This window comes from Uloborus diversus, chromosome 6 (genome assembly GCF_026930045.1).
Source record: "Uloborus diversus isolate 005 chromosome 6, Udiv.v.3.1, whole genome shotgun sequence".
NCBI lineage: Eukaryota > Metazoa > Arthropoda > Arachnida > Araneae > Uloboridae > Uloborus > Uloborus diversus.
Window position 1 is genome coordinate 103,553,502 of NC_072736.1, and position 9,533 is coordinate 103,563,034.

Here is a 9,533-nt window from a genome sequence, read left to right on the forward strand (position 1 = left end):
CCTTGCTATCGCCAGAAATGTCTTATGAAACCATAACAGTGTCCTTACATATTAAAGTCATAAAATTTAAAAAAAAATTCGTAACGCACCATTTTTGATTTTGATAAAATTTAGTTGATAACCTGCTCCAGTATCCTGTACTCTAGAGTAGTTCGAAAAAATCGATTTCTTTATTTTGGAATCGCGTTACCTCTCAAAAGTTGCAGTTTGGTATAATCAATTGGGGAAAAATAATGAAAAAACTCAAAGTTGACATCTTCAGTTCGCGCATGAGGCTGAAAGTTTGAAAATATATGCTAAAAATTTTGTATTTTTCAAAAAATATTTTTTTTTTTTTTTGTATTTTTTCATAATGCAACAGCTGTAACCTGTCAGTATATAGCGTAGTTTGAACCTAAAAAATATTTTTTTCCATTTTACATAAATCTTTAGTTCGCGCATACGCCTTAGATTGGGCAAGAGATTTTAGCTCAATTTGAGGCGTATGCGCAAACGAAAGATCTTATGTAAAAGCTATAATTTCATTCTTTGAGCTCTAACTACGCTCTATACTGACAATTTATGGCTGTTGCGTTATAAAAATATAAAAAACTTAATTTTATTATTTTTTGAAAAATTCAATTTTTAGCATTTTTTCAAGCTTCATGCGCGAACTGAAGATATCAACTTAGAATTTTTTTATTATATTTCCTCAATTGAGGATACAAACTACAACTTTTGAGAGGTAACGCGATTCCGAAATAAAAAAATCGATTTCTTCGAACCACTCTAATGTACTCCAAAACTTTTATTTTTGCTTGGAAATATTTTATGAGATACAGTGAAACCTGTGTAAGTTGACCACTTGCGGTGCAGTAATTTGGTGGTCAACTTAGACAGGTGGTCAACTTATAAAGGGGATAATGATTTTTTTTTTTTTGTCATTTTTTGCACCATGTATTCATTTTTTGACTAATTGACACTTACTATTTCTGTTCAACTCACTTTCATTGTTTAGTATTACTTTGAAACAATAATTTAAAATGTTATTCAAATATTTTTAGAGATTATTTTCCCAGAATGACGTATAATGTGTCACGCAATTTTAAAATTTCAGTAAATTGATCAAAAAAAAATTCTTATTGTTTATGAAAAGTTACTCATTTGATATTAATAGTTCCTAAAAATTCATAGCTAATCAAAAATTACAAATATTTCGCTTTATTTTTTTTTTCATATACATTTATAACCCCATGATATAATTTTCAACAAAATAACTCCTTATTGAAGTTTGGCGCACTTATTAGACCAGTTTTGGAAATTCCATATGTCTCCCAGCTAATTTTCTCTGGATTTCTCTCTTTTCAATTAATTTTAATATTTCATACTTTTTATCAATCTCAAGTTCAACTAACTTTCTTTTTGAAGTCATTTTATGTAAAACTATATCACAAAGAGCAACAAGTTGGACTCTCATAGTTCAAAAAGGCAGTTGAAAATGAAAATGTTCTATCTCTTAATCCCTTGCACCAAAAATACTGCAATGGAAGTAACTTTACTCTTTAGCACAATTCCATTGTTGCCAAAATATTGCAACTAGAAAAAAATACTTTGTTTTTCTATTGACACATGTTTTCATTGAACATGGAGTACAAAAGTCAGTCTCAAATAAAGCAACAAAAGAAAAATAAGTTTGGAGAAAAAAAGGGTTCTTAGTAGTTTTTACATGTGGTTAAACTCAAAAGGAGGTTTAGTTATGCTGCTGTTTCATTTAGTTGGTTAAATGCTGGTCTGGCATCAAAAATATTCTTGGAAAGCTATAATAAAATAATAAAACAATAATTTGCTAAATAAAATTTTAAAAAATAAATCAAGTGGTCAACTTACAAAGGGTATTTTACAATACTCCAAACCAAATTTGGTGCTCATTAGTGGTCAAGATAGACAGGTGGTCAAGATAGAGAGGTGGTCAAGTTACAGAGGTTTTCCTTCATTATATAAGATAGGACTAATTCCGTTCCTAACAAAAGCGGTCAACATAGACAGGTGGTCAACTTACAAAGGTGGTCAACTTTACAGGTTTTACTGTATAAGTATTCTTTTGCGGCTGAAACGGGAGTCTAAGACTTTAAAATTCCTATAGTGGGAGTTAGTCATTTTCCCTCTCAGTCTGTATTTCTTCTAAGGTTGTGGAGTCAGAGTTGGAGTCGTGGAATCGAACTTATTTTGTGGAAAAAAGAGTCCGAGTTGAGAGTTGAAAGCTTTACAGCGGATATATTGTCTGACTGATTTTGGAAAAAAGACATCTGAGTCGGAATTCAAAGGCTTGAAAATTCATAGAATTGGGTTCGGTCATTTCCCCTCCGAGTCTGTATAGTCGGAATCACGGAGCCGAAATGATATTGGGGAAAAGGAGTAGGAGTTCGAGTCTGGGAGCCAAGGGATTTGAAATTCTATTAGTCGAAGTAGTTTATTTTATCTCCAAGTCTGCACTTGTGTCAAGGCTGCAGAGTCAGAAACGGAGTCGCTGGTTTTGGAGAGTGCAAAGTCAGGAGTCAAAGAGTTTAAAATTTCATTAGTCGATGTCAATCGTTCTCCCTTCAACTCTGTATTTCTGCAAAGATTACGGATTCAGAGTCAGAGTCGAGGATTTAAAGTCGAACCAATTTTTGGGAAAAGAGTCAAGAGCTTTAAAATTCTAGGAGTTTCCAGGAGTTTTTCAGTTGTTTTCCATCCAAGTCTATATTTCTGCCAAGGATTCAGAATCAGAAATGGATTTGGGGCGTCAGGGAGGAAAGGATTTTGGGGAAAAGGGTATCTGAGTCAGAAGTCGAAGGCTTTAAAATTCGTAAAGTCAAAATTATCTCCCAGTCTGTATTTCTGCAAGACTGCGGAATAACATTCGGGGTCGTATTTGTTTTGGGAAAAAGGAGTCGGAGTCCGAATCGGAATTCAGTGGTTTTAAAATTCTATTAGTCGGAGTCAGTTATTTTCCCTCCAAACCTGTATTTGAGGCAAGAATGAGGAATCAGAATCAGAGTTGGATTGATTTTAACGAAAAATAGTCTTAGTTGGAGTCAGGAATATAAGACTTTAAAGTTACAGGAGTCGCGATCAGTCATTTTCTCCCCAAGTCTGTCCTTCTGCCAAGTCTGTAGAGTCGAAGTCGTGGAGTCGTACTGATTTTGGGAAAAATGAGTCTATGTTGAAGTCCGAGTCAGGAGTCGAAGGTTTAAAAATTCCATTCATCGGAGTCTATCATTTTTCCTTCAAGTCTGTACTACTGCCAAAGCGTCGGTGTCGGAGTTATGGAATCGGAATAGGACTGATTTTGCGAAAAATGAGTCAGTCCAAGTCGGGAGTCGAAGGCTTTGCAATTTCTGGAGTCGGACATTCTCCCTCTAAGTCTTTTTATCTTGTATTTCTGCCTACTCTACGGAGTCGGACAGATTTTGGAGTGGAAGAGTTGACGTCGAATGCCCAAGAAATCTGGAAGGCGGAGTCAGGAGTAGGTTATTGTTTTCGCAACAACTCCGCAGCCCTGGTAAAAAATTTGCTCTATAAAGTCATTAAGGGGACGTCAGGCATACCAGAACAAGTAACTTTCGCTACAGAACATGGGGTCGCAAACGGAAAGCTAGAGGGAGCTCAGCGCTAGGGAAGTAAGTACAAGAAAAGGAGGAGAGCAACAGTGTAGTTAACATGTTTAATGGAAAATAAACTGACAACATCGCAACTTTAAAGATGCATGGGTAACAACATACCCCAAACTTTAAGAACTCCGAACATAGTGGGTATTTGTTTATGTTTTTACTTGTTTTTGTCTATTACTAACTTTAACCGTTAAGCTACGTACGACTTGTACCTTCTTTTGTTACTCATGAATCTTTAAATTTGCCATCTTGTCAGTTTGTTTTCCATTAAACGTGTTAACTACACTGTTTCTGTCCTCCTTTTCTTGTACTTACTTCCATGGCGCTGAGCTCTCTCTAGCGGTCGCCCTTTCCATTTGCGACCCCATGTTCTATAGCGAAAGTTACTTGTTTCGGTACGCTTGACGTCCGTTAAAGTTTGTCTAAGGACTTTTGAATCACCCTGTATACATGCCAACGCACGAGCTTAAATTTAGCCATTTTGGATCAGATTTTATATTGTTGCAGAGCTAGGGGGACCACAGCAAAGTTTCGGTTTTTGCCAAATTGGCCAAAATTAGAATTTTATTTTATAAACTATCCACCTGCCGCTAATAATTGCTCACAGTGAAAAATCATCAAACACGTGCTCCAAACCAAAATGGCTGATCTTAAGCTGATGTGTGGACTCCTATATATATATATGGACCTTAGGATAGGGTATTTTGATTGTTAAATCAAAAAGATATTATCATCAAGAAACTTTTCCCAACAAAGTTTGTTTACTGCAAGTTTGCCTTTGAGTTTGGGATTTATATTTGCCTTAAATTTCCCCTGAGGTGCCTTTTTTCAGTTTTTGAACTGTTTGAAATTGAACAACAAAAAATTTCAAAGGAAAAAGGGTAATATGGGAATGAGGTGTCCTTGCTGAGATCTTTCAAGCAAAAGAAACATGTTGGAATCGGTCTATTGACTCAAAACTATTAGGAGTAGTCACATCGACAGAAAAATTTTCCCCATCTCAAAGAATGACTTTTCAATTTTTAATTTTTCGATAAATACTTCATTAGTTCAATTATTTTCAATTAAAAAAAAATTAGCAACATTTTTAAGGTGCCTTAGGACTTGTTTCATCTTTTTTTAATTTCTTTTATTTTTAGATGGCTAAAAGCTGGAAAGTAGGGTTTTGAGATGGATAAAATATGTACTTGTCGGGCTTTTTGTCTAACATTAATTTTTAATTGTTTCGTCCGATTTGAACAAGCTTTTTTGTTTAAAAAACATTAACCAGGACAGATCCTTCCCGTACTTCACTTTTTTAATTTGAACAATCATGCGTTCCGTTTTGAACGGTTCAAAAAAAAACCCTAAAATGTGACATAAAACCCGAACATAATAAAGATTTGTTTTAAACAAACTTTTATGGAAAAAACTCGTGATAAAGAACATATATACATAATTATTCTTTTACTATTTTAATGGCATTTTCTGTCTTTTAAAAAACTTTTCACATTGACCTCTACGGGAGAAGGTTCCAAAATATAAAAAACAGTGTTCAGATTCTCTATATGGTCCTTCATTTTAGTTTCAAGAAATAGAAACATAAATTATTAAAAATAATACGAAATATCATCTCTCGCAGACTTAACATTGACACAAAACAGAGATAAAGATAACTGAATCAAAATAAAATGAAACCAAAGCGCAAATCCAACTGCTGAGCCAGACTCCGATTCCTAGAATGTTAGAGCCTTCGACTTCAACTCCTGCCCCCCCCCCCCCCCCCCCCAATATCATTCCGACTCCACAGCCATGGCAGAAATATACTCGGAACGTATACAGATCGACTACGACTCTTGGAATTTTGAAGCCTTCAACTTCCGTACTTCCACTTCAACTCTAAAAAAAGCTCGACTCCAACTTTGACTTTACAGTCCTGGTTTTTGCTGTAAAATAAGGATTGTTGAGACGATTTGCTTTCATATTCATTTTTAAGTTTTAATTAATTTATTTATCTTTTTGCAGCCTGAAATAAAAGGAAATTTGGAGTGCTTTAGTTTTTAACAGAAAAAAGATCTTTGCTGAGGATTTAAATCTTTTACGAAAATGATTCGTTCAAGAGGATATTACTGTACGTCAGAGCCAAACTAACGTAAATCACGCAATCGCATCTTTACAGGAGAAGGGAAAAACGGTCGCTCGGTACATACAAAGGTATATACTCACTGTCCTTTACTCTTTTAACGCTGGTAAATTATTTAAAAAAAAATTTTATTTATTTTTTTAAGGATTACGTTCATATAGCTCGATGAGGAATAGCATACAATGCACTAATAAACGGAAAATTGAAATTTTGGAACTTAAGTTAGTCTGGTTCTGAGGTATAAGTTTCGTTTATTATTCCTCATTCATTTATTATTTTCAAATATATGCTTAGTAATATTTTTTAAAGTTTTTGGCAACGGGTTAAAGAAAAACTCGAGTTACTTTATTTTTACCCAAGGAAGAGAAACTCTTTTTTATACATATTATAAATAATTTCTTTAATATGCTTTTTATTTCTACTTTATTTTTAATTTTTTTGAAAATAATTGCATAATTTTTCATTGAAAGAAAATACATAGTTATTTATTAGCTGCATTGTTTAAAACAGGTTCCCAAGCTGGGCCGATAGCCTCCCAAATTTGGCTCCTCAAGTGAATCCTCCAAATTAAAATTGCATGTGATACCGACTTATAAGAGTTCAGGCAAGGAATCGAGGGGGAGTTCAGACAAGGGAGCAAAAAAAAGAAAAAAAAGTTGCGAAGCTTTCTCTTTTACACCCGTGGCCATCGTGAAGGCAGTCGGTTTCCGTCTTTCTACCGGCCCTCCTTCAAGCACGCGAACTCCTCGGAGGAGTCATCCAAGTGATCCCATGGTTTCAACGGCACAAGTGTTTACTGATTGCTACTTTTGAATATTTTGTTAGTTATGATCTCCCATTTATTCTCTTAAAGACAATTTTGTAATTATGGTAAAAATGACCTTGTTGCTGACGAAAAGGGATAATTTGTGTTTAAAATGAAAGAGGGTGAGAGAAAATAATACTTGGTCTACCTGGTAGAAGTAGCATGTTGACTAGCACTAGATGAACTGTTTTGCATTAAAGCTCACAAAATATACTGCATTTAATAAAAAACCAGAACTATTTACAACAAATAACACTGAAGGAGGAAAATACTCATTCTCAATTATAAAATTCATCAATAAAAACTTAATTAAATGTTAATGTGTTTGAAAGTGTAAGACTCGAGTCAAGTATCTTAATGAATCTGATTTATTTCATTATAAATCTGAATAATTGTAATTTTTTAAATCAAAATTAATAAAATTGGACCATTGTTAAATGAGGATCCTTTTTAACAATGGTTCAGTTTATTCTAATTAATCTTACACTAATAAGCAATGATGAAAGCAAAATAACATGCATATATAAATGGATATTTTTAACTTTAACGGTCTCACTAATGGTTTATTTTTCTGATTATTTTACTAATTACTATAATTTCTTTAATGACATGAACTTAAAATTTAAAAGAACAATTTTAATTTGAAACATAAATGAAGTAGTTCAACTCGGTTACTGGGAAATGTCAAAAGTCCAGACATTTGTTCGTGTTAGCCATTATTCGTAACAACCGTCAATGAGTGATACTGTGAAAAAAAAGGAATGATTAATTATATTTTAAAAATATTACTACTAGTACATACATTTTAATCTCAGTATTGACGGTCTCAAATTCCAAAATATGGATTTTCATATCATTGTAAAACTTTATTTTAATGTGTGTTTTACAATTTAAATATTTAAACTCTTATAAACAAATTTCCATGATAACTTTTTTTTTTCTCTTACTCCAATTAAAATCTTTTAAAAAAGTAAAGAAAAAAATTTATGAATTATTGCATTGTTATGTTTTAGTTAGTTTGGTTGTAGTTGTACAATTTTAAAGCTTTTTTTTTTTTTTTTTTGCTAACTTTAAGATTTATCTTAGCTTTATAAATCTGTTTTTCAACTTTCTGAAAATAAAATGCTATTTTTAATATGATGATAATTTTTAAAATTAAGTGAGATTTAATCAATGTATTTGTTTCAAATTTAGTTAAAAGTCAATTCCTTAACGTTACGCTCAAAGTTTTTGGATTGTTCAAAGTAAATAAGATTTTAATAATCATTACTATTTGTGTTTAAAATTTGAAAAATCGAACTAGCTCACTTTAAAATGTTACTAAAATATAATACATCTAAAAATTGCTGATTTGATCTTTTTTTTTTTTTTTTTTGAATCATATCATCTCATATCAACACTAAATTTAAATTGATCAACTTACTAATAGTTAATGGTTTATTTTTCTAATTATTTTACTAATTAATATGAATTTTTTAATGACATGAACTTAAAATTTCAAGGAACAATTTTAATTTGAAACATAAATGACGTAGTTAAACTCGGTTACTACGAAATGTGAAAAATCCACGAATTTGATCGTGTTAGCCATTATTCGTAAAAACCGTGAATGAGTGATACTGTGAAAAAAAAAGGAAATGTTTAATTATATTTAAAAAATATTACTACTAGTACATATATTGTAATTTAACTAAAAATGCATTGTGAAAAAATCGCTTATTTCTTATTAAAAAAAAATGTGGTTGAAAAATATTGAAAAAGGAAGATGATTATCTACAATCTCGGAATAGGTGGTAATCCACAAAGGGAGATAAGCAGTTTTTTTATCTCCACAGGTAAACAAATATACGGACTTTTTTCTTGTGCAAAATATTTAACATTTTCTTCTCGATATACAACAAGACTTCTACTACCAAACGAAATGATGTACAATTTCTAAAAAAGAGAGTTAAAGTATTAAACCACGAACATTTTAAGTAAAGAGGTTAGAAATGTTTGATCGTCTTAGCCAATACTTTCAATTTAATGTACGCATTATACTCAGAACGGGACGCTTTAGAAATTTAGGTAACAGTATGCAAGAAAAACAAAAAACGGTCTGTGCTTTTTACAAAGAACAGAAATGGACAAATTAAAACGAAGAATATGCTAGCAACTGTTTTTAATTGGAAATATAAACTCTCATTGCCTACATTTAAATTTTTTAATTCAATTCCGACCGCTTCATTTACTAAGTGTTCAGTGTTTTTCACCACCCTAATCCCATTTCTTAGAAACGATAAACCGTAACTTCGAGCATGTGATACTGCGTAATCAATTAATACATTTATGTGTCAACCCCCTTGAAGGGTTTCCCTCAGTTCAAATGCCCCCTTAGAGTACCAAAACATTTCAAAGATTAAATATAATTTTAAATATTTGGAGGAAATTTCAGAATTTATGTTGTTCATATTTTTTTTATAAGTCTTTAATACATCCGGTTTCTATCCTCAGAAGGGTTTCATCGTCCCAAACGCAAACCTCCCCCCCCCCATTCGCGGAATAATGCTACTGTTTATTAAATATAATTTTAAAATTTTACGGGGTTTTTTTTCAGAACTAAAGTTTTCATACTTTTTAAAAACTCATCCAGCGCGGTCACCGAGGGCGGACAACTCTGCCTCCCCTAACAAAAAGAAACGTCGAATCTTAAAAAGCATTTCCTTTTCACTTAACTATATAACATCCATCTTACATTTCAAACAGAAACATTTGAAAAATTAATTACTAAACGAGTTCTTGATGCACTAAGTCTTTAATTTACCCTCAAAACTTTGTTAATTATGTTCAAGAAATTAAGTTCCAAAATGCTTCTGAAATCATTCCAAAACGAAACGGATAAATGTTTCGAAAACTTCGTATAGATATCTCAATGCAATTAAGCTCAACGCAGGGATATCTATCAGCAGCATTTTCTTCCAGTTGAAATTTATTT